Below are 25,936 nucleotides of genomic sequence, written 5' to 3'. Positions count from 1 at the left end.
AATGTCAACAAAATCAAGATACAGTATGTTACACGAAGATGAAAATTCTCACGTGCTCCAGGCCGTCATCTTAACATGGTATATTTATGTAATGTCTCTGATTGGAAAGTCAAATCAAGTATGCTCTCTGGAGACAAACACATAGCAGCAAGTGTCATTGAAAAGTTAAAGATGTGTTTTAAGAAAGCTGATTAGTTCTGAGAAGTGACTGCTTTTTGTCTTGCCTCTCAACAGATATATCCATGTGATAAAAAAATAGTGGTGCAATGAAATTGCATATTTGCTTAGCAACATGATACATACTTGCGATGAGCACGGTGCCTGTGTTTACTATAAAAAGCAACAGCCCATGCTTGGTTAGGTTAGGCCCACTACAACATGCAGGCATGGGTGATTGGCGCTTCTTTTATTTCTGTGTCGTGAGGTTTATTGACGTGCGTATAGGTGCAGTGGCACGCAGTATGGCTAGTACAAAAAGGGGGGGGGGGCAGATATATGTAGCTCACTGTACACGACACAGGGCAAAGGAAATCCGTGTTCAGCAACTACGTTAAATGCCATGTACGTAAATTTTACAACGCTACTCGTTCGAAGCGCGCACTGGTGCATATTGAAGAAAAGTTTCCAGGGTAGATAATTTAGTTCGTAATTTACACTAATTTTGCTCTAACCACGAGACATAATAATTTGAATATACTGCACGGAAAAACCTAGAGCGAATTAAATTGTGTGTCAGCTTCGTGTGTATACATATAGTCTTTCCTATGCATTAGGTTTTTTGTGTAATGCATTAACAGTTGACAGCCTATCTTATTATGTGTACTCTGTTTACACTACAGTTGTTTATTAGTTTACTCGTTTGTTTTGCGACTGATGAAATGCCGGCATATATATATTTTCAACATTTGACATAACCCTGTATGTTTTGCAGGGACAACCCAGGACGTGCATTTCTCAGCACCCAGTCAACTGCCAAAAGTGACTAAAACACAGGCCACCAGTAAGTGGACATCAGTTGCAATTTCACATTATGCAGTTGGCGGCTGTCTTGTACGGAGGCTTTTGTTTTTAATGAGATGGTGATGTCGTTCTAATGTACATTTTGACCACAAAGGTGCGATCATGTCTCACAGAGGCATATATGGTTGCTATTCTCTGCGAGGGACGTGTTCTCGTTTTCGTGAAGCATTTGTGTTTGGCAGTATTGTCGCCCAATGAGTCGGATATAAACACTAACTCGCCACTGCCGGCAAGTAGTTGCGAGAAACGCATTATGACGCTGTAAAGTTATTTCATTAATTCGAAGGAAAGTTTTGCAGCAGGAAAAAAGGTTGCTATTCCAGGTAAACATGTCTTTTCCTCACAGGTTATTTAGCCAAACTGTGGATGCATGAAATTCGTGACTTATGAATAGATTTTAATTTATTCTTTAGTAATGCTTCTAAAAGAGACTAGAAATAGCATGTGACTACCTCTGCAATCAGCAGACCATACATTTACAGTCATAAGTGGCAGTTCCATGCAGTCTCGCACTTTATATAACCTTTCCTTTCAGCAACATTGGAACTGGTGGCTGCGTTTTCAGAAGGAGAAGTGCACTTGACACTGTATATGTATGTGTGAATTCGGTTTTCTTTGTATGTGTCGGCTCACTGACAAACAGTGCAAAAATCTGTTGTACCATGAGCCTGACGACGCCTTCTGCTGCTAGAAATGCGGCACTTCGTATTTTATAGTACTGCTTGACATTTAAATCAAAGCTACCACATAAAATGATCAAGAAAACTAACCGCTGTTATAGCTGTTTTCCTCAAAGAACGCTTGTCCTTTATGGGCTGTGTTAATCTGAGCTCTCCACCGATGTTTCAGTAGTATTATCCCTTAGTGAGTGAGAGATTGGGGGTAATTAATCGTGTTAGTGTTTAAGTGGTGTCCTAATTTGTTCCAACAAAGTTGTCTAGATTACTTTATTGTGTAGTGTAAAGCTTATGAAACCATCAGCAACTGAGTTGCTAACACGCATATGGATTTGTCACTATACAGGTGGAACTCGGCTGTACCACTGCAGTGCTGCGGAAATTGCCTTCACCAGCGGCTTTTCAACAGCTGTTTCGCAGCATGTCGGTATGTGTTAATTTATAATTATGTTGGGATGGGCTAGTATTATGGACCACTGCTACTCTGTATTGTGACAGATCCATATGATAAGGGATGTAATGGGCACAGTGAAAACCTTTGAATTTTTTACTATGGTACATAAACAGGCTCTCCTTTTCGTCACTGGAGCAGGAGAGAAGGGCATGCAGACACTCCTGAATGTACATATATTTCAAAACATGAGAGAGACACACACACACACACACACACACAATTAAACTAAAGGCAGGGACGTTCCATCTTTCATCTTCAATTGAATTGTGCAGCGCAAAAATACAACACATACCACAGAGAAGCACACATGTTAACAGGTTTGATACACACGTTAGTTCAACAGATTTGATACTTCAAGTGTGCTATTTTACACAAGGGGGAAGGGAAAGGGGAGAAAATCTGAAAAAAAAGTGGAGTGGAAAAAAAGGAATCGTGCCAAAAAGCATGAGAAGCATCGCGCAGCCAGGATCACCAGCAAGACATCTAAAAAGCACTCTGATAAAATTACATACAGGACAACCTTACGTATAGTTTGTTTCAATCAACTCAGATCACATGCAGCCATTACTGCAATCAAGTTGTTTCCCTATGTCATATGAGGGAATGATGTGGGCCCAAAAAACTGTTTAGAGCTGAAGGATTATGTTCCATTCTAGCCTCATTGCCTGCTTTTTTTTCATATTGTTATCAGCTGCTTATGTTAGGGACAAAAAGTAAGAGTACGAACTGTTTCCCGATTCGCCATTCCACACATGTCTTTGTGACTATATGTACATGCAGATGATCCATAGTTGAAAAATATTCAGTACAGTAGAATCTCATTACAAGATGCACTTGGTTGTAAGAGACATCGAAAAATGGTTTGGTTGGTTTTCCGATGTTTGCTACGTTAACAATACTGTATACAAGAGACACCTTTGTTACTAAGGATGACTTTTTAAGTATTCACTACTTCGAAGGGACACAACCCAGACACATTCACTTTGTGCACCTTGTGTGCTCCGAAGGGCGTAAAGATCACGCAATCCTTACACAAGTCAATCGCGCATGTCTCTTTTAGCATGAACCAGAAAAGGAGGGCAACGAGGACAGTGCAGGGCAGAAAGTGTCGGCAGTTGAAGCTGACGAGCGTCTATGAGCACCTCAAAGGTACTGCGAGCAACAAGGCTTGCAAAGTGAAGTGTTTAAATTCCAGAAGTTGGGAAGGAAGCTAACACAATGCGTTGGCGGGCTAGTTGGTGCGAATCCATGAATACTTTGTTTACTTTGAATACTGTGCCCACAGGCACAGGTTCCCATTTGGCTCAGCATTGTAAAACATGCAAGTGTAACCCATGTTTCGTGATACCACGATTTTGAAAAAGAGCCATGACACCACCGCCCGAGAGTTATCGGAAGCTTTTTTTCATTCAGTCATTGGGGTCACAGTGCATTAGTGTGCCTTCCTTAACCTTGTACAGCGCTGAATTTGGTTTTTTGGATTCTGTCGCATGAGTGCGCTCTTGGGATCGGATGCTGGTGGCTCCACCGCATGGTGCTCACTGCGCATGTTCCTCTGGTTTGAGCGGTCTATAAAGGAGTGACGCAATAAAATGATGTCAGTTGAGAGTAGCGCCTTGTCCTGTCGTCTTTCTTGTCTCTGTCGTTTTTGCGCTAAACAAAGTATTCATGAAGCTAACACAATCTACAGTCACTAAAAAGCTGTGAATGTCTTCTTTAAAGGGCCCCTAAACACCGAGGTTGAAATTTAGTTGCGGTGTTGCAGTTCTACACAATAAGGCAATGAACAGGTAGCCACGAGAATTTTTCGAAACGGTGCAGTAATAGTGGAGCTACGTGTGTTTGATTATCGAAAAGTATTCCCCACTCATTTTACTCTTTCATCTGGTACACGCCATATGGACAGTATCGTCCTTTCCTTGCCTAGTACACCTCCAAATGTTACGGGACAGGCCAACACCAACGAGCTCTATTGCTGCCGCGCTGGCCCGTCGTCCTGCGAGGGGTGGCGCTAATACAACGGAACTGTATGGTGACTCGTGTTGAAGAGCATCATAGGGAGACCCTTCTGTTGGCGTTTCTGTTCTTTGCCCCCATTGGCTGCCCACAATGGCATCGCGCGCAACGCGACGAGGAAGAAGGAGTGTGTGTATTTGCTTGCAGGCCTTGCCGGCAGTCGTACACTTTCGTTCGACCAATCGACAGCACCGGAAACTGGTGACATCATCAGAGACAGCCTGGTGACATCAGGACAAACTGGGGGGTGCAGGATAGGTCCAGAGAGGCGCACGGGGTCATTTTCTTCATATTGTGGTGCTCCGGCAGTGCTACGCACTCTGGCATTTGGCTTCGTCGATCGTGACGGCATTCTGATTTCGATACGCGTGTTTACTTGAAATGTTCAAAAAATGTCGAGAAGTGGTTTAGGGGCCCTTTAAGCCACCCTGAGCATTTATTCCTTCAGATATATCAAAACATACTTTAGTGATGATGCATAATAAAGTGATCTAGTCTGGCTCCTCAGTGTCTCAAAATTTTTGGTTTCTAGAGACATGTTTCCCGTGCCTCTTGAATATCTTCTGATGAGGCTTTACTGTAATATACACAAACAATTGTGTAACTCCTCCTGCAAGTATTATTCATTAAGCCCGGTCACTTATGTGCAAAGCTTGTGGTTAAGTCTTGATGTCCGTACTTTTTAGAGCTATGTTTATTAATTCATGCTGTTCTTACTGGTTCTTCGATGCAGGAGACAATGCCTACGAAATTATTGGTCCTGATCATGAGAGCCCCCAAGGGGCAAACAACATCTCTGTTGCAGAAGTGAGCCCGATACCACTTGGAAGTTACCATGACAGATGACACGGCAGCAATAGATACAGAGACTGCCATGTCTACTGCAGCTGCAACAGTGTACGAGGCAAGCAGCAGCGCGTCAGCATCAGCAGCAGTGTCAGAAGGAACCAAACCAGGCCTGGTAGAGCAACATGTGTGCTATCACTGACTTTTTTTGTAGTGGATACAACTCATTTGCTCAACATACAAAAGCTTTTCACCATGACTGTGAGCCAGTGTTATTGTGCAGCAAGTGCAAGACTAAGTTAGGTGTTATAACACAGTACAAGCATCACTTTAATATATGCAAATGCAAACATATTACAGTTGTTGCCTCCCTAGCCAGCCCACATAGTGACAACAATGTGGAACACATGGTGGGACACACCTCTCCCCCATTACAAGATAGTAGAGACTGTCAGTGTTGTTGCTAGATTGACTGGTCTTTGTAGGCAACTAGAAGGACCACACAGGTGTCATAAGATTGTTGTTGATGTTGTTGTTGAAGAGGTAAAAAAGAAGTTTGATGCAGCTGAAGTGCCAACTGATATTAAGCAAATCAAAAGCAACCACCTGAGAAAGCAACACTATCGAAATTTGGGTATCTATGTGCCGCCAACTCTGGTAAGAATGGCATAGGACAGAAGTGTGATGAAAATCACACAGACACTGCTGTTGCATCACTGGCCACAGTGAGCAGCGACTTGTAGGGCAAGAGAGTCAACTGAAACTAACATTATGATATAGTGTCATGCTCCCATGTGACCACTTTTCAAGTTATTTTGCAAGATACAGCTCAACCTCCAGAAACGAGACTGCAACTTGTCTGTAAAAAAGCTTTCACAAAAGATTATTCATAACACTATTAACATAGCAGTATCTTTTTTTTTGTGTCGGTTCGAGGTTCCCGGCTGTCCATTAATGCAAATATTTAGGAAAAAAAGAACATGTGTCGTACTTACACCTTTTTAACAAGTACGAGGGGGACAGAACTTTTCTAGTCATGCATCTTCATCATACTATCAAGTTTTTAAATGCCTTTTATAATTATTATTACCAGTTATATCTGAGTGCATTGTATGCATGTAGCAGGGGTAAAATCAGGTAAGTTGGATCAGATGCCTTATCTGCAAGCGAGCCCTATATTCAAGAAATTTGAATTAAAATAGTTACGTTAGAGACGCAGTCTTTCAGCACTTTATTGCCTGTGGTTTAAGCATTGCTCAATACTTTTGTGGGTGGCAATTTCAACCGGCACAGCACTGCGCTTTGCCACAGTCACATTTGTCTTCAAAGCGGTGTTTACCATTTGTGTTGATCTGTTAGTGTATGCATAGAGCAAGTTTTTAATTTATATTTTTCTGCATTCTTGTGCTTGCGCTAAGCTTGTATAAGGCAGTTACAAAATGTGCGTCACTATAACGAACTGTTCTGTTGAGCTTACACTTGCAAATAATCGTGTTCAGATGGCCGCACTTCTATGCGGGTGCACCGCTAGCTTTGTGTATGTTCTCATGTTTGTATAAACCTTATATAAGCTAGTTAGAAAATGTATGTCACTAAGCATTGTGATATTCTTTAAAGAACTGCTTGGTTGGTTTTACACTTGTGAATTAGTATTGACGCGGTGGTATTCCCATGTATGCCCACTGCTAGCTTTCTGTGTCCTCACGTGTTTGTATTAAGTTTCTACAAGGGAGTTACAGCATGTACGCCACTAAGCGCTGTGATATTTTTTTAAAGAACTGCTTTGTTGGTTTTACACTTGTGACTAACAGTACTCGGGTGGCACTAGTCATGTGTAGGTACACAGGGACCATTTGTATACATTATGCTCATGTAAAGCAGTTACAAAGTGTATGTCACTAATTACTGTGATATTTGTTGAATTGCTGTGATGGTTTTACGCATGTGAATAATAGTGGTCAGGACACAGTACTTGCGGTGTATAGTTGAATTTATACACTGCCAAGACATGGGCTGTATACGTACCAAAAGAAATGTATGTCATTATATTGTTGTGATTATTACTGTTTGGATTTTATTAAACTGTAATAAAATTGTTTCTTATATCTATTGAGGTATGGCAATTTGTCATGCAACCAAACTGAGGACCTGAACATGTGCATACAAATGAACAGCTAATTTAAGAGTATACTGCTCATATTCTGCTAAACCAGTTTAACAAATCTTGTACTACAATGCTAGAAAAATGACAGAGCTGACTCGGATGTACAGAAAAAGTTCTGCACTGGCTGAAGGACTGCCCCACACTGGAGTTCGTAATGTTGCGTTTATTGGAGTAGAACAGAAAGTGCACTTCTATTAAAAATGCTACAGTCGGTGCAGAAACATAAGGCAGACGAGCGGATGTGGCACATTTTTTTCAGGGCCCTCCATGCCTACTACTGCATTTCTAGTCTTCCTGTGCTCTGCGTATAAGCCCCTGTTCAGCCAAGGTTTTTACTCCATGACAGTTGTTCTACTGGGTTCGTAGCAATATTGAAGAAAAAAATTCAATGGTTTTCAAGGACTTTCGAGGCCCCGACACAGTAACTTCAAGGACCTCGTGCAATGTGTGTAGTAGTTTGGACAGGCAATAACTTGTTCAAGAACACCGTTAACTTTAATGCAAACAAAAGAAAACAAAACAAATCGCATTTCAGTGATTTCAAACATTTGAAAGACTGCTAATTTGCCTTTCACCGCCCACCACTAAACGCACACAAGGAAGCATTTCAAGAAAGCGCTCAAAGTTTTTCTGCAAAAGCACAATTAACTACTTGGACCTGCAACATTTGCAGTTTTTGAATACTGTTTGGTTTGACAGTGTATGTGATGTCATCTGTTGCCTCAGCTTTTTTCACCATCAAATAAGCAATAGTCATTTCTAATTTCTTTTTATTGTGTCTGTCGCTCTCAATTTACTCTTCACGGCTTCTCTTCGAATGCCTCAACTGTTGAGCTTCCTGCTTCTGCTCCTCCAAGCACATTTGTCGCCTGTTCCATGTGCATAAAACTGGTATCTGCAGCTCCTTTGTAATTTCAACTTTAACGATGTCGCTTTCCTTCTATTACCTCCAGAGACAATTCTCTGTGACATGCGAAAGAGTGCCACAGAAGGGAAAAAAAGCGCTTGGCAATGTCTGCTAAGTCTAGCCAAGTGTACAAGTTTAAGGACTTTCCAGTACTTCTAAAAATTCAAGGGTTTTCAATGCCTTGAAAATGGCATTTTAGAAATAAAGGATTTTCAAGGATCGCTACAAACCCTGGATTCTAGCACCTAAATAATTTTACAAGCTTATTTTGGCATGGAGTTAGGAAATTCATGCTTTCTAGCTAACGCTGCACTATCTCTGTACAGTGAAGCCACGAGAGCGCAACTATTTTGGAGTAAAGAAAAATACTGAAAGCTTTTAATACCAGTCTTCTTTTTTCCTGTGGAGCTTCGTATTGCCTAGTTAAGTTTACGAATGTGCCTGGTTTTGGCGGGTGTTTCTTCGACATTTTCTGGAAGAAGCAGATGTCTAGCCCCCGTATTCAGAAATGTATCTTAATACAAAGCTCATGCTTGACTTGATATAAACGACGCCTGGTGCGAACGTCCCCCAAGACGCTCACTGCCTTTCTTTTGGTGCGTTCACGACTTGCGTCGTTTAGATCAAGTCAAGCATGGGCTTCAAGTTATGATGCATTTCTGCATATGGGGGTAAGCGTGCACAATTCCGGGCAACGCACTGTGCCATTGACACCGAGAGAAAACGGGGAAAACAGTTAACCACTTATGCTCCTAAACTTTCGCGTACCTGTGGTGTGCGTGTATCGTGGAAGAAGAAACAGCGCAAACACAAGGACGAAAAAAAGCATCAACCACACCAGCGCTTCGTGGTGTGGCATGTTTTTGCGTCGTCCTTGTGTTGCGCTGTTTCTTCTAAAATGCTCAACCAACTAGCCGGCAAGTCCATCCTGTGCATATATAAATTGAACACACGCATGAGTGTAGATGGTCTTCGAAGCTTTTAGAACGAGCACTGCCACAGGATACGAGCAGTGCACGCGTAACAAGTGGACACATTAGTCATTTAAACATGCGTGCCAATGCATTTGACGCGGCTATCGGCATAAGCAGTCTCCAAATGCTGGAATGCATGCGCTTCAAAACGCTAACGATCCGCTGCTAATGCAGGACAACAGCTCACAGCGGACTGAACCAAACTCTAAACTAATGCACTTGAAAAGAACGCCTACACGGCAGCGTGAGGCACGTCGAAATGCCTGGTACTGGCGTCGCAGTTGCTCACCAGTATACGCACGAATTAAATTCACATACGTGGATGGTTGGCGCAATACTTTGTATCCGCGTATTTTGGAGAACATGGACTGGAGAAGCACTCGATCATGAGCTGAACGGCACATTTGTTATTTTCCTGCGGTGACGACAAGCCGTGAATAGTTCTCACGTTGTCGTCTACGTTGTCTTCCTTCGTTAGTCGTAGCAAGGAATGGAAATGATGCAAACGCACACGTATTCCAGTACACAACAGCACAGCACACTGCAGAGAAACCCCACCCACCACAGCCGATTCATCAAATACGTTTGGTATATATATAACCTCTAAAAGAACACGACTGGGCGTGGCGGCGCTGTGGTGTAATGGTTATGATGTGTGTCTTGAATTGTACAAATGCGATGTACGCGGGTTCGAATTCACATGATGTATAGAGCATTGTGATTCTTGGTAAGTATGTGATTCCCTTGACAATTGCATTCTAATTAGATTGTGTGTCTCCTGATTGTGAAATTTGCGATGATATCTGCAGATTAAGTGTTAATTCGCTTTTTTTTTCTCCTCAGTGGCGTTCGTGACGCATACGCATAGGCCGCTTCAGAGCAGTCACGCCTCACGGTAGGCAGCAAATAGCCAGGAAAAAATGACTAAAATCCTGCATAACTTTGCTCACGCCTATTCTGAAGGCCGCTTGGAATCGGGCCAGTGTCTCTGAGGAGCCGCCTAGGGAACAGTATATCAGCGGCCCTAATTTGATCTGATTTTCTGCCTGCATGCGTGACCAGGACTTGGCTAAGAGGGTATTGGGAAGAGTACTAGCACTCTGTTTGGGGGAGTAGAAGTACTCGGTCTGGCGGTGTACTATTAACCCTGCGGGGAGAGTATTAGCACTCTGCGGAAGAGTACTAGCACTCCCTGTGGGAAGAGTATTATCACTCTGCGGAAGAGTACTAGCAATCCCTTGCGGTGGAGTAACAAAACTCTGTCAGTAGGAGTTGACCTACTCTCTCTCAAAGAGGGTCGATCTCCTCTCGAAAAGAGAGTGAAATATGGGAAAAGCAGCTACTCCCTCAAAGAGAGTGCCCGGCACTCCCTTAGTTTTTAGAGTGAAGCAGTACGCAACGCATGAATCAAAGAACGCACGAACGAAAATTTTCATGTATCCACCCCTTTAATGATCTGAAGTGAAGGCGCTAAAATGACGGAGGACAAAGAAGAAACACACACACACACAGGGCAGATCATGCTTAACCAACACGCCCAACTATCCATCCTAACACCCCTTTAAGGGTTAGGTTTTTGTTTTGAATGCTCTAAAGATCTCATGACAAATGGTGGTCGCGAGAACAATTAAATTACGTACTCTTTTCCGCCAGTGGCGACAGTGAGGCGAAAGCTTACAACCGGATACATTCTAGAGGGTTGCACGCACAAGGGAGTTCATACGGTGAACCGCCGCCAGGGGCGCTGCAATGCTATTATCAATAAAGCCAGTCATGGCATCAATGGCCATTCTCCGTCTACTAGGGGTGCGATCTTGTACGCGTTCCAAAATAGAACGGAGGCGTTCCGTTCCACCGAGCCGCACACGATTGGTCAATTTGAACCGTGACGAATGCCATGACGTCAATTGTGATGTGATATGTGCTGTGAATCATTCCTTCTCGTCTGCTATCGGACGAACGCAACGGAACGGACCGCCCATTTCGAGACTTATAGAACGGACCGCCTCCGTTCGATTTTGGAACGCGTACAAGATCGCCCCATAGGAGAACGGCAACGCAGCGCCGCGGTAATTGTTTACCGCAGGCGCTTCAGCGAGACTATTAAGGTCGCCGCTCTACCTACTAAATACTACACTCTATCCATAGAGACGGGACAAATGGCTGTCGCTGCAAAATGGCGCAACGGTACGTGTTCTAGGGTGCGTGGTACGCAGCACAGGGAAAATGTACCAGTTTATCTGTGTGCGCGAAGCCACAGCGATGCATTGTGAATAAGAGCGTGCTGCCCAGCGACGTAATTCATCACTTGTCATCGCTTGCCAAGTGAAGGTGCCTTTTTGCGCACGTACGGAGTATTTGAGTGTGCTGCGGACTCCAGGGTGCTTGCAGATTGCCTGTGCTGGAGGTAACAGCGATCGCAGATGGATATGATAACGACACCGCAGCAATCGTATTTTGGTAGATGAGAGCTCTTGCGTGCAGTCATGAAATGAGATTTTCAATGGAGAAAGGAATTGAATCTGAACAGTATACGGTGCTTGTCATGAAGAAATGGCGTCGCACCGTGTCTAGAAAAGTAAGCGATTCTCGACGCTGAGCGTGTTTGCGACACTGCGGCTCCGATACCTCGCCGATGGAAAAGCAGCCATCTCAAACGACAGGTGCTATACGTTGTCTTTCGAGAACACTACGCACTCCTCAGCACCTTCGTCAACCCCGGCGCGTCAACGCCTTGCACGCAGCTACAGTGACGTGCCAATAGTTTGCTGTGTTCTACGTTGCCACAATGCAGGCATTGAAACCGTGTTGAGGAACCATCACAGCCCGAGAAGATATATGCATATGCGAGCTACAGTCGACGCGTTCTTTCTAAAGCGAAGCTATATATGTCTAGCAGATTCGTCCGTCCGTCTCACTGTCGCCTGTACGCCGAAAACTCCTCCGGAGCAACCCGATGCCTATGCGCGAAGAAAAAGAGAGAAAGAGAGGTGCGCCATTGGCTGCGCTAGTAGTGACGTCGTTTCTCTCCATTGCAGCCGACCGCGCACACAGCATTTTCTCTCCGGCTCTGAAATGGTAGGCCACGCATCACGCGTACTCCTGAGGAGCAGGCAGCTTTCGATCAGCAACGCCGTGAGCAAAACCTGGAACGGGCTCGCCTACGCCTTGCCGATGCTGTAGCCCGGACCAAGAAGAGGCCCGTGCAGCTGAGCGCAAGTAGCAACTGCGTACCGAGGATTCGGCAGCCTACCAAGCATCGTTTAATGAACCGCCGGGATTAACCCAGTGATAAATACCGGCGCCGCACGTTTCAGCTTCGCTGATTAACCACCTGCTCAAAGTGCTCGGGCGGTGATTTTTTATAGTGGTGATCAGTACATCACCCGTGACAGTGTGTTGTGAGTGTTTTATTTTGGCGATCAAGATACGCCAGTAAGCTCTTCACCGCTTCGCCGTTGTGGAAAAATAAGTTGGGCGTGGCCCAACCGGGGCGGGTGCGCCCACAAGACTTAAATGCATTGCGCGGGGCATGACCTATGGTTTTGATTGACAGGCGAACTCGTTCCAAATTCGTACAATCACGAAACCCCCCGAGTTGAACTCGGGAACATGGCGGCGGCAGCAGCAGCACGTGTCATCACATCCAGTGGCAGCGAGCGACAATATGACTGTCTGGACCCTTTCATCTTCATCACCTGCGTAGTTTCAGCATCATTTTCGCCTTTCCAAAACGTCAGTGCGATGGCTGTACGAGGAGTTAGCCGAACACCCTCGTCGCCGGAGACAGCGTGGCGATGCAAATTACGGTTTCCGAGCACAGATTGGTGTGACTAGGCTGCGGAAAAAGAGTTGGTGAAATCACTTTGGTTCGCTTCGGCTTCAAGCACTGTCGTTCACTGTGCCTCAGCCCCAGGCCAGGTCCTGAGGGGTCATCATAGTACGAGGGACCTGCAAGGACCCATAAGTACGACCAACCGGGACGGGCCACTCTACGAAAGCGAAGTGGTTCTATATACAGGAAGACAGATTGGACGCCAGGCTGCCTTGCGGTGCAACAGGGGCCGAAAGCAGTTGTCGCTGTTATACTTTGCCGCTGCACTGCTCGGGAAGAGAGGCGAAGAAAGTTACTTCGCCAACACAGACCACCTCAGCCATCTAAACGTCAATCTCTCCAGGCGACAAGGGATTTGGCTCACGTACTGCTTGAGCAGAAGCGTAGACGTGTGGATGTTGAAGGAGATGACTTGCAATTTGTTTCCTCTGGTAGAGTGTATAAGCGCGACTGTACCAGGAAGAAGAAAAAAAAACATACACAGACACAGCGCTGTGATGTTTGATCACGTGGTGACGCGTCCATTGCTTGCTTCGATGGAAGTGCTGTGTCTGTGTATGTGTTTCTTCCAGCGTCCTCGTACAGTCGCGCTTATCACTCTACCATGGATTCTAAGCAACTAGCCCGCCAACGTGTTTGTTTCCTCTGTCGGAGCCCGCCATCGGTGACCGGAGGAACTACGCCCTTGTGTCGTGAGCAACTATCTGCTGGCGCAACCTCCGCTCTGTGGTCCCGTGAAGATCGAGCAGATTGACGAGTGCCTTTTTCGCGGCAAGCAAAAGCACAATAGAGGCCCCTGATGACGGGCGACAACGTTCCACCGAGTCGCGAAAATTGCAGGTGAACGATGGGTCTTCGGTATGGTCTGCACAACCACAGGGGAGCTGCGACTCTTCAAGGTCAACCGATGAGACGCGGCGATGCGAGGCCCCATTACTGCAGCCAATGTTCACACGTGGGCCATTTTTACGAATGGGCTGCATACAACTGTATTCTGGATTTAGTGGATACTAACAGGGCGAGCTTCAGTCTGCACAGGGATACAGCCAGCCACAGCGTGAACTTTCTAGACCCCATCACGGCGCTCACACGCAAAAGATAAAAGGTATTGTGAAAAAGTGAATCGCCACCTCGTCATCGGCGTGTCCAGGGCAACTGTACCGCTGCGGGAATCCCAACTGACATGAATGGGGTGGCAGTCAATTAACGGCCACGTGCGCTGCAAAGACCGGTTCTTGAGTTTGTTAGAAGTCATGGATCGCTTGGTGCTACCCGGTATGAAAGCACATCACAAAGGTAAAGAAAATAATCCGTAGTTTTCTGGACCTTTGCTTGTATTAGTGTTTTTCGGGATTCCAGCCTGCTTATACGGTAAGCGTGAGGCAAACCACTTCTGCGCTAGCCGATACTGACTTCGTCTTGCAGCATTCCTTTAGCAAGAGAAACGAGCGATATGTTGAAAGCCTTACAATAACCAGGTACACACCAATTTGTGTTCGGAAATGCGAGCGCAAGCACGCAATGAGCCGCGCCAATCCAATCTAGAGGAAAGAGGAGGTGAGGCGTTTCCTCGTGGTATTGACCTTTTTCGCGACGATCCTGTGGGCGCTGTCATGTTTGATCACGTGGTGACGCCTCCATTGCTTGCTTCGATTGCCTCCGTTGCCTGCGCCGTTTACAACGGGTGTTTATGGCGCCGGTGCGGCTTAGCAAACTTCTCTTTTGGGAGACGTCGTGGACGCTGACTGGGTGCACGACATGAAGCTTTGGCCACAGCTTCAGAGAACATGCAAAAGCGCTTTGGAGGCTGATTAAGCTATGTCCAAATGATGCGAGCTGCGTAGATGGCGCTTGTTTTAAAAGTGAGGCTGAATATGTATTCTAAGCTATCAAAATTTCCGCTCATGAAATCAATTATGACTAGTGCGTTTTTCTCATCGTTTATTTGGTAAATATTGTGAAGCAGCACCTTGTCACATTTCTGACTCGGTGAATTTCCTTGGTTCGGTAACTATCTGATTATTTCAGCCTAATCGCTCGCCGGTGTGCTTAGTTCCGATAGATTTGTTCTTGCTGCGCGCAAACATTGAAGCAGGGCCATTTTGTACATTGTAATACCTTGTAGAGACGTATTAAGTCTACTAACTCGCTGGCTCTTGTGGACCGCCACGAAACATTCAGCTTCGATCATTCGGGCACTATCGGTGTAGTCCGCCATTTATTTGCGTATATGGTGCGCATATATTGAAAGGTGCAACCATTCAATAAGTGACACGTTGGTCATAGAGTGGGCGTAAGATTCCGTGCCTGTTCATGCAGACGTATGTAGATACTTTGGGCGAAACGTACTATGACAGGACGCGGCACGAGTTCTTTGTCGTTGTTTAGTGAGCCGTACTCACTCTTGCCGACGTTCCGGGGCTGAATCACTTTCATTGAAGGTTAGGAATACAACAGTGGCGAATGAGCAAATTTCTGTATCCTCGAAGGAAGCCGTACGTCTTAAAGCACCGGTAACACATACGGACAGTTGCAGCAACGGCCCGCGAAGTTGGCTACACGGATTGGTTCCACTCCTTAATATACCAGTCTATATGTTTGCAGCCAACTGCTGCACACGCCTTCAATCCGCATGATCCACTCCGGCATGACTGGAGCACAGTGCACTAGCGAAAGCTCACTTGCATTTCCAACAGCTGATCGCACAGATGCAAGGTGGAAGCGGTAATGGTTTCGTATTCGGGCGCTGTCGCTGAGGCGACGTGCGGAGCACCCCCGAAAGCACCATCTCGTTTCTCTTGAACAAACTGTACCCTGAAAAGGGTAAGTAACGCGAAACACTATAAATAAATCAGTCTAATGCACATTCAGTGGCCACCTTGTGAACTGTAAGAGGCCTATAAATCACATTAAATTGACTAATAGTAGTTTTAAAAGCAATTTTCGTAACTTGCCTGTGCTTGTAATGCAGTCAGTGTAACGAGAAATAAGAGAGAGAGAGAGAGAAGGCGCAGACCATGCGCCGACGGTATGATCACGTGAGCCCCAATTTGTCGAGCACTCATAAGGCAATGCCCAAGTGAAGACAGCCACCCAGAGTGTATTGGTATGGTTGGGGTCGGGCATGAAATACATGGTAGCTGGCCCATTGCGTCGTCCAACTTATCCACGCTGAGGACATTATTGAAGGGCGAGACTTGTTTTCATCGCGAACGCGGAATATGGCATCTATTTACACTATTTACATGAGAACGTTACAGTTCATCAGTCTAACATGACTGAAAGAGGAATGCAGACTGAGGAGCCGCCAACGGCTTCTTAAATGCACTCTGCCCTCCCTAGATCCTTAGGTGAGAGAAAAACGGCCGTTTGACAAAACGGAGCGTCCAAAATCATCGTAGCCGACCCGCCGTTGAGGGGGAGGGTTTACGCACTCACTACCGCACAGGTTTCACTGACCACAACGAGGTGAAAGGGTTCTTGCAGACATAGGTCCTGCCCCGAGCAGGCGCCTCCTCATCCCAGTGTTGACCCTGCAGGCAATGGCCGCCGCGTCTGTCCATGACTTCTAAGCCCCGTGAGACGGCCGCAAGACAAATGCTCCCAGGATTTCAACCACTTCTAACAAGCCGTAGCGGCCACGGCGAATCCACTAACAATACTTGGTCCGCCGACCACGTTTAGTCATAGTGGCGCCGAGGGGGCGTTGATGCGGCACATCGTCGTCCCTACAAAACGAGCCGCCGCAGCAGGTGGGAAAAGGTTCCAAACTCGGTTCTGGGAAGCTCGCCACCTCCGCAGCTGCAGCTGGCTGGGAAAACTTTATACGTCGGTACCCTTGCAGGCCGTTGGTAACAGCTCCTAAGGGGCCCCGAAAATCTTTATTGGCCAGTGCTGATAACCGCTGGGCAGGAAGAGAATGGCTGGTGGCAAGGGAGAATGCCTTGGCTTGAAGCAACCAGCTGTGAAATGATGACACCGCCCCAAAACATCCGACAAGGACAGGCAACTGCAAAGCGAACCTCACAACATGGCTCTGCGCCGAAATGACGTATCATGGGTCTCACTTTAGACCCGCTAGGCTTCAAAGAACACATAAGTGCAGAAACAAAAAAATGCTGCATTTCGCGACGCCAATTTTGAAGTGATTTCGTGCTCCCAAATTGAGCAATCATGGATGGATTCCTGCTAAATCAGAGGGGATCTTCTTGGCTTAACAAAATTAAGAATAACAGCCCCAAAATTTAGGCGGGATCCTTAAACGCAGAATTCAAATTAGCCTGCTCAAACTATCCTCATTGCTATGCAACTTTCCCTTCTCAGATCTAATGGAGTAGTTATACTCTTGGACAGCGAGGCTCCGTCGGAGCAAGTGGCCAATTTTGTGTGACATTTGATTGAGCCACGTCAGAGGACAGTGGTCGGTCTCGACGATGAACCTAGCTCCGTACAAATAACACAACTTCTTCGCTGCCCAAACTAAACAAGCACACTCCTTCACTGAAGCGCTGTAGTTTTCCTCTCTTACAATTAGTTTACGGCTGGCATAGAGGATACGTTGTTTCTCATCGTCGCCGACCTGACTAAGCACCACGCCCATACCTCTGTCGCTTGCGTCGCAGAACTATGAATTTATTTGTGTAGTCTGGCGCGCGTAGCGCAGGACCTACAACGGGTTTTCGTGGCGGATTTTGTGGCGGATGGACATGCTTTTCGGGGCTCCGTGGCGACGACGAAATCATAAGTTTTTGTGCATGCTTTGAGCTTGCTTCTGTTTTTTATTTGCTGGTTTTTTGCATTTAGATAGTAATTGGGGGGTTTTCCTTTTCTTTCTCTTTTTTGTCTCTCGTATTTCGGGTGCGCGGGTGTGCTTCGTGTAAATTTGTTTTGCAGGATGATTAGAGCGTCCTTTCGTGCCACGTGTTCCAACACGTGCAGCCGGGTGGGACGTTAAGTGTTTGTAGTCTTTAACTAGTAGCTTGGAAGTGGCAAGACAAATAGCTATTAGCGGTTTTACTGTGCGTGTTTGGTAGAAAAGTGAGAGCGTGGCCGCGTGGTTGAGCGCGTGCGAGAGCGTGGCATACCTTCGGTCTCCGCGACATTATTTATTTTTGAAACAGTGGTGACAGTTGCTTTGCGGCATTTTGAGGATTTGGATCCTGTGCGTATCGTTTTTTTTTCTAAAAGGCACGTGCTCTGCATTGATATAGTATTATAGTATTTGCAAAAAGCCGTGCAATACATGGCGAGAAAGCCGGTAAAGCAGGCAGTACGGGGGGGGGGGGGGGGTTCCTCAAGGCAGATGAGGAGCGGGTGAGAATGGAGAGGGCGTCGAAACAACCGGCACACAATGTGATGTCGATACTAGGCTGCAGAATATGGAGGCTTTCCAGGAAGAGCTTCTCAAACAGGTGCAAGAGCTCAAAAATGAGCTAAACAGTGAGCGTGAGGCACGGAAGGTAGTTGAAAAAAGGCTTGAAGCAGCCGAGGAAAAGCTGAACAGGGCCGCCATTGTGAACGACAATGCGCGTCACAATGGAACGCACACCCCCGACGCGACACGCGAGGCAGGGTCAGAGAAATACGTCGAACGCAGGCAGGGTGATGAAGGGTTTGCTGGAAAGAGCAGCACCTACCTTGAGGCCGCTACGCGGAAAAAGCAAGGGCCCAGGGGACAATCCCCCTTGTCGAGTCCGAATCACGCAAAAAATGACTAAGGGAAGCCGGGAGAGGTAGGAGAGAGTGAAATGGTCATTATCGCTGGCGATTCAAACCTGGCTGGGTGCTCAAAAGCAATAGTGGAGAGGGTGAAAGGCGACAGAAGAGTGGCGGTAGGGACATTTTCAGGGCGCACACTTGGTTCTATCATGGAGCGAGCAAGAGAAAAGCTCGCGGAAAATGCCCACGTGCGCAACCTCGTCATAGTAGCAGGTGGGCTAAATGACGTCCTAAACAGGAAAGGGCCAGGACTAGCCCAGCGCTTGGCAAAGGGGGTGGACGACTTGCGTGAGCTATCCCCTCAGGTGCAGATCGTGGTGTGCACGGTACCGGAGGTGCCTGTGCGTGACAGTCACGTACAAAGAGCCGTAGTGGCTGTTAATGAGGCAATCTGGAAAATGAGCCGAGAGAAAGGCTTCGAGGTTGTCGAAGTAAACAGGGAAGTGAGAAGTTGTGGTGGTTTTAAACGAGACGGGATCCACTTCAATTACAGGTTAGCACGAGAAGTGGGTTGGCGACTTGGTGGTCGCGCTGTTGCTTATTTAGGGGGCCGGCAGGCGCTCAGGAGGTCAGAGTAGATAGTAATGAAGAAGGTCCCCTAGGGGAATATCAGAAGAGCATCGCCGTCGATAATAGAAAAAGGAGGAAAACAAGAAAAAGAGCTCGCCATGCAATAGGCTACATAAACATGCAGGGCGGCAGAAGAAAGGAAAAGTGGGCAGAGATTGAGGAGCAGTTACACAGAGAACAAATAGGGGTGTATGCGGTTACAGAAACGCACCTTAGAGACTCAGAAGAGCCGCCAGTTATTCAGAATTATGTTTGGGAAGGGTGCAACAGAACTAAGTCGGAAAGAAAGGGAGGGGGAGTCGGAACGCTCATCCATCAGGGAGCCAAATGGAAAAGAGTAAATTCAAAATGTCAAGACCATCTTTGGTTATCAGGTACAATGAGTGGGAAAGAAACTTGGCTGGGTGTTACGTATTTGTGGACCGGAAAAAATTGCACAGAGAAGAATAAAGAGTTAGTGGAATGCATAAGCGCTGATATTAAGGGTTTCGGAAGTGGTGATGAAATTGTCCTATTAGGTGACATGAATGCCCACATACAGGATTTAGATGGCTATACCGACAATAACGGGAAGTTAATGCTGGACCTTTGTGAGCAACATAACCTCGTGATCGTGAATACAGGGCCTAAGTGTGAAGGACAGGTCACGTGGGAAGTGGGAGACCGGCAATCAACCATTGATTACTGTCTGATGACAGAAGGAATTCATGATAAGTTGAGAGAAATGGTCATCGATGAGGAAGGGCTTAATAGCATAGGGAGTGACCATAAACGCATCATATTGAAAATGGGATATGTAGTTGGGAAAGAGAGCAAGGAGAGCAAAATGGCCAGTCCAAATTTGAACGCTGACCAAATAGCAAATACAATCCCTAGAGTTGAGGAAGAACTTGGCAAATGGCGAAGTAAAGAGTGGGAATATGGTGAGCTTCTAAGTGTAATAACGACAGAAATACGGAAAGAGAAACAACATGTTCGTTGGAAAGGAAAAAAGAAACCAAAAAGCTGGTGGAACAAGGAGATACGAGAAGCGATCGCCGAACGACAGAAAGCATCTCGAGAGCACAGGCAGGCAAAGAAGGCGCAGTTGTCACAGGATGAAGTAACTAGTAAATGGGAAATATACCGGGAGAAAAAGTCTATGGTTCAAATACTGGCGCAAGCAAAATTAAAAGGTGAAAGTCAACGTTGGTTGTCAGAAATACGTGAGAAAAAGAAGGCCGCACCTAGAATATTTTGGAACCACATAAAATTATTAGGCAGGAAGTCAACAACAATACAACAACATATCCTAGACGAAGATGACAGCAGACTGGAAGGAGAAGCGGCAATAAATTACATCCGAAAAATAACAGCCAAATCTTTCCAAGGCAATGACGAGGTTGTATTTGAGGAAAAAAAGAGCATGAAAGAGACCCAGGAAAAGGAGCTGGTTCTGACAAATTTAAACTTGAAGAAAGCGGAAGAGAAAATTCCTAAGCGCACAGCCACAGGGCTAGACGAGGTTCCCGTTAAGCTGACAAGTGAACTAGGACCAAAAAGTAAGGAAGCTCTGGTGAAAGCAGTGGAAAAAACTTTAAAAGATAGACGGATACCAGACAGTTGGCAACAAAGTAGAATGAATTTAATTTATAAAGGTAAGGGGGAGAAAGACAGAATTCACTCGTATAGACCGTTGACCATTACATCGGTAATATACAGGCTAGCAATGCAGGCAATCAAATTAAAGCTTCAAACATGGACTGAGAATAATGGCATTTTAGGAGAGCTTCAGAATGGCTTCAGAATAGGTAGGCGTTTGGACGATAACTTGTTTGTTCTTACTCAGTGTATTGAAATATCAAAAGCAGAAAACAGACCGTTGTATGTGGCCTTTTTAGACATTACAGGAGCCTACGACAACGTAGACCGCGACATTTTGTGGGATATTCTGGAAGGGGAAGGCTTAGGTAACGATTGTATACAGCTTTTCAGAGAGATTTACCTAGAAAATACCGTTTGCATTGAATGGGAAGGGATGAAGAGCACGGAGAAAGTTCATATCAACAAGGGACTGAGGCAAGGGTGCCCTTTATCCCCGCTGCTGTTTATGATGTACATGGTGAGGATGGAGAGGGCGCTGGAAGGAAGTAATATCGGGTTTAATCTCACATACAAACAGGCAGGTACAGTAATAGAGCAGCAACTCCCAGGTTTATTTTATGCGGACGACATTGTGTTGCTCGCTAACAAGCAAAGCGATTTGCAACGTCTGGCTAATATCTGTGGACAGGAAGGCAACAATTTAGGTTTGAAATTTAGTGTTAGAAAATCAGGTGTTATGGTATTCGATGAAAACAGTGAACAGACAGTGGAGATACAGGGCCAAGAAATACCTCGGGTAACAGAATATAAATACCTTGGTATATGGATAAACGAAGACAATGGATATATGGAAACACAGGAAAAAACCATAACAGTCAAGGGGAAGAGAAATGCAGCCATAATGAAGCACAGAGCGCTATGGGGATACAATAGGTACGAGGTCCTCCGAGGTATGTGGAAAGGGGTAATGGTTCCAGGACTTACTTTTGGAAATGCGGTTGTTTGCTTTAAATCAGGGGTACAATCAGGACTCGACGAGAACCAAAGGTCAGTGGGTCGCCTCGCATTGGGCGCTCACGGGAAGACTACAAATGAAGCTGTGCAGGGGGATATGGGCTGGACTAGTTTTGAAGTGAGGGAAGCTCGCAGTAAAATTGAGTATGAAGAACGGCTGAGGAATATGGAAGAAAGTGAATGGGCCGGGAGAGTGTTCAGGTATCTGTACAGGCAAAACATTGATTCACAGTGGAGGAAAAGTACTAGGAAGCTTACCAGCAAGTATGCGGCCTGTGGGGTGGGCAACACAGCAACAAGGAAGGTCAAGCGGAAAGTCAGAGAGGCTGAATTAATCTCATGGGTGGCGGCAATGGAAAAGAAACCTGCCATGAGTAACTACTTAAGAGGAAAAAACAAAATCAGGAAAGAAACCATTTATGATAACTCAAAGGGAAGCTCATTACTTTTCGAAGCGAGATCGGGATGCCTTAGAACACGCACCTATAAAGCGAGATATAAGAAGGAAGAAGAAGCATGTGCTTGCTGCGGTAAAGCTAGGGAAACGACGGAGCATATTTTATTAGAATGTGAGGACGTCTACCCAGCGGTCGATTTAGGCACCACTGGCCTCCTTGAAGCCCTTGGGTTCAGCGGGAGCAGTGGTAAAGCAAACTGGTCCGCAATAGACATTAGTAAGAGGCGATTGGAGGATTGGTGGAAGAAAAGTAGGGAAACGACAAAAGACGGAGACGTACAAAAGCACAATTCGCAATAGGGGATAAGAAAGTTTGGACGCGGTAGTTCATAGTGTTTTTTTTTTCATTGGTTAACCTAGGTAGGATATTAGGCAGCATAGTAGCAAGAGCTTGGTGGCGCAACCCACCGCCCCGTTCCAAAGGGGACGCTCATAACATCCATCCATCCATCCATCGAGACACCAATAGCGTTTTCAAACCTTGGAAAGCGTTCTCTTTGTCTTTATCCCAGTGCAGGTTACTTGGTGCTGTCTTTTCGGAGGGCCTCCGTTAAAGGACTTGCCATTTGCGAGTAATTCGCAATGTTCCGTTAGGATTATGTTCTGTTAGTATACCGCAAGTCCCAAAATTGAAGGAATGTCTGTTTTCGTGCGCGGCTGAGAAAAATCTCCAATCGTAACTATTTCCAGCACGGCCGGCCGTCTCGTGCCCTGACTGACAACATGGCCCAGATAAGTAACGTGCGAGCAGCCAAACCTACACCTTTCCGCCTTCATCGTTAAGCCGGCTTCCTAACCGTGAGAACATCTGTTTGAGGTGCGATACGTGCTGTTCCCAGCCGTCCGCAAAAATATCTACATCATCAATATATGGCAAGGCGAACTCCTGTAAGTCTTTTAGGACAATATCCATTAACATATAAAAGCTAAAACGCGCGTTCTTCAGCCCGGAGCTGAGGGCGAGAGGCCGAAAAGTGCCTACAGGTGAAATAAATGCGGCATAGCAGCGGGCACTTTCTGTGTCCCCGCAGTGTCCCCGCAGTGTTCAGTGTCCAGTGTCCCCGCAAGAGATCTATAGTTGAAATGTATTTAGGAGCGTTAACTCTTGCGAGTCGTTCCTCAATGTTTGGTATCAGGTACAGCTGATCCCTAGTGAGGGCATTTAATTTCCTGTAGTCAACGCGTGGACGAGTGTCTTTGTTAGGGGCTTTACAAGTATTAGTGGTGACGTGTCGTCACTCTCAGCAGGCTCAATAACTCCCAACTCTAGCATGCGCTGTATCTCTGCCTCCATAATTTCTCTCTGTCGTGGAGACACCTAATAAGGCTTTGATCTTACTGGTTCGGTTGTTGTCAGCTCTATTTCATGCGTTATTAGTTCGGTTCTACCTGGCCGATCGCTGAATCTGTCAAGATATTCCCCTAACATCCCTTTTAGCTCATCTAGCTGCTCGCGTCTAAGAGTGTGCGACCTTGCCGAATGTTTTACTACTTCTTCTAGGCTAATTTCAGAGTTGTAGGTCGCCTTATACTCATTAAACTTGGTACTAGTGTCATCCAGCTATTTGATGGTACAATTAACGACTCCACTCCCCTCTACGTACGGCTTCATCAAATTGCAGTGGTATATCCTCACCTCCTTCCTGCGACCGGGCTTTTTCAGAGCATAATTAGTGTCGGAAAGCTTGTGAAACACTTTAACGGGCCCGTCCCAGTGAACTTGAAACTCATTCTTTCTTGAAACTTTGAGGATCATTACCTGGCATCCGCGTGAAACGTACGAAGCCTTGCATTCTTGTCGTAATGGAAGTTGGCGTTCTTTTGAGCTACTCCCATATTCTTTTCGACCAATTCTCGGGTTGCAATTAGCCGTTCTAGCAGATTTAGCACGAATTCGACCACTGTTGGACTCTCTCCTCCCACATCTCCCTTAACAGTCTTAGTGGAGAACGGAGTGCCCTCCCATACACTAGTTCTGCTGGCGAGAACCCTGTAGAATCATGAGGAGCCGTTTGCAAAGCAAACAAAGCGGCAGGAAGTCAGTTCTCCCGGTCCTCCGTGTGCTCGTAACATAGCGTCCGCAAAACTCGCTTAATCGCTGAATGCCACCTCTCTACACTATTTGACTGAGGGTGATAGACGGAACTGTGTATCAACTTTACCCCTCACTTTTGTAGTAATGTAGAAGTCAGTGCGCTGGTTAATATTGACGCTTGATCCGCCAGAATTTCGGCTGGAAATCCAATTCGTGCGAATACTGTCAAAAGCGCGTCTACTACTTCGGTGGAGCTGAGTTATTTCAGAGGGATTGCTTCTGGAAACTTTGTAGCCGGATACAGCATGGAAAACAAGTACCGGTACCCCGTCTTTGTCTTTGGTAGAGGCCCTACCGTGTCTATCGCAAGTCGTCTGAAAGGTTCTGTTATTAAGGGCGCTATCTTTAGTGGAGCTTTCCAGGTTTCTCCTGGTTTACCCGAGTGCTGGCAGGCATCGCATGATCTTATAATGTTTTCTACTTCTTTGAAACAGCCAGGCCAGTAGTATTCCATAAGCAATCTTTCCTTTGATTTGTTTATTCCTAGGTGGCCAGACCACCCATTTCCATGACAGAGACTCAAAAGGTCCTCCCGGTACTTAGTAGGTACCACTAACTGATCCGGAATCCTGCCCTTTCGGTCTTTGTAGTGCCGATAGAACAATCCTCCTCTCTCGTGTATCGTCAGGTCGCGCCTAGCAATGCCTGCTTTAGCTGTGTGATGTAGTTTAGCTAAGCTGTCATCCTCCTTTTGCTCGGCTGCCAGTGACTATCTGTCGACAAGTAAGAGCTGGTCAAAGTTCTTTGAGCCCGGTGATAGGAATGATCCTATCTCGCTTGCGAGTGCGTCAGCTGGCTCTTCCGGCAGGCGTGAACTTCGACACCCTAGTGATATGCTCTAATTGAGCTGGTCAGGTGGCAGTGATTCCTCAACCGTTTTCGGATCCCTCGAGCCTAGCTCGGATTTGGTTACTGAAGTTACCTGTTTTGCTACTTTCGCTGGAGCAGCTTTTGCATTTTCAGCTAAAAGGGACGCGATTTTACGAGCTTGGGCTCGCGTCAATGCATGTACTGTGCCCTCAATGCCCTCTTCCTGTTTAAGCCCTTTGTCACGCAGTAACTGATCCGACCGATTCGAAAAAAAAATGTAACGGTACTGCAGCGGCAAGAATTTGGAAACTGCAGCTTCGATCACTAGCTCTCCGAATGGTCCACTGATCTTGACTTCGGCCATGGGCAGACACACACTGTGTTCTTCTACAACCTGTTTAATCCATGCTACTTCTCTAGTGAAATCATCTACCGTCACGTAAGACGGATGGACAATGTCCATCGTTCGGCACTGCCTTCCAGCACCCTGCATGGTTTGCCATTAACTTGCAGGTCGTGATGATATGGTCTTATAAGTTCCATATTCTCGTCTTTTTCATCCACGTAGGAGAAAACTAAGCTAGGCTTCCCGAAGTTTAGAGCGATATGTCCCAGTTTGTGGCACTTATGGCAGCGGATCGGTCTGAAAGATTCGAACTTTCTTTTCTGCTCTTTTTGTACGGTTTCCCCGTTAGACTTCTCCTCGCTCTTTTCTTAGGGCTTTTCCTCCACGTCTACACGTTCGGGTTGTCATGTCTGCGAACCCCTTTTTGAACGGAAATGATTTCCGCGGCCCATTTCGACCGTCCCAATTTCCGTTCTCGGCGTTCAGCTTTCTACGCGTTGCGTACTCTT

At 46.1% G+C, this 25,936-nt stretch overlaps 1 long non-coding RNA gene and 1 pseudogene across 1 annotated transcript; one reads left to right on the top strand and one right to left on the bottom strand.

The window, feature by feature from the left end:
* The first annotated feature begins 254 nt into the window (after nucleotides 1-254).
* LOC140215397 (uncharacterized) lies at nucleotides 255-7,066 on the top strand. The gene is made up of 3 exons (XR_011892349.1): nucleotides 255-1,000; nucleotides 2,044-2,124; nucleotides 4,901-7,066. It is a non-coding gene; the product is annotated as an uncharacterized lncRNA (long non-coding RNA).
* Nucleotides 7,067-12,758: 5,692 nt separating this feature from the next.
* On the bottom strand, nucleotides 12,759-25,544 carry LOC140219809 (uncharacterized; annotated as a pseudogene).
* Nucleotides 25,545-25,936: the final 392 nt, after the last annotated feature.

This window comes from Dermacentor andersoni, chromosome 1 (genome assembly GCF_023375885.2).
Source record: "Dermacentor andersoni chromosome 1, qqDerAnde1_hic_scaffold, whole genome shotgun sequence".
In the NCBI taxonomy this organism is placed as follows: Eukaryota; Metazoa; Arthropoda; class Arachnida; order Ixodida; family Ixodidae; genus Dermacentor; species Dermacentor andersoni.
Note: the sequence above shows the minus strand (reverse complement) of the source record. Positions and strands in the feature narration are given on the sequence as shown.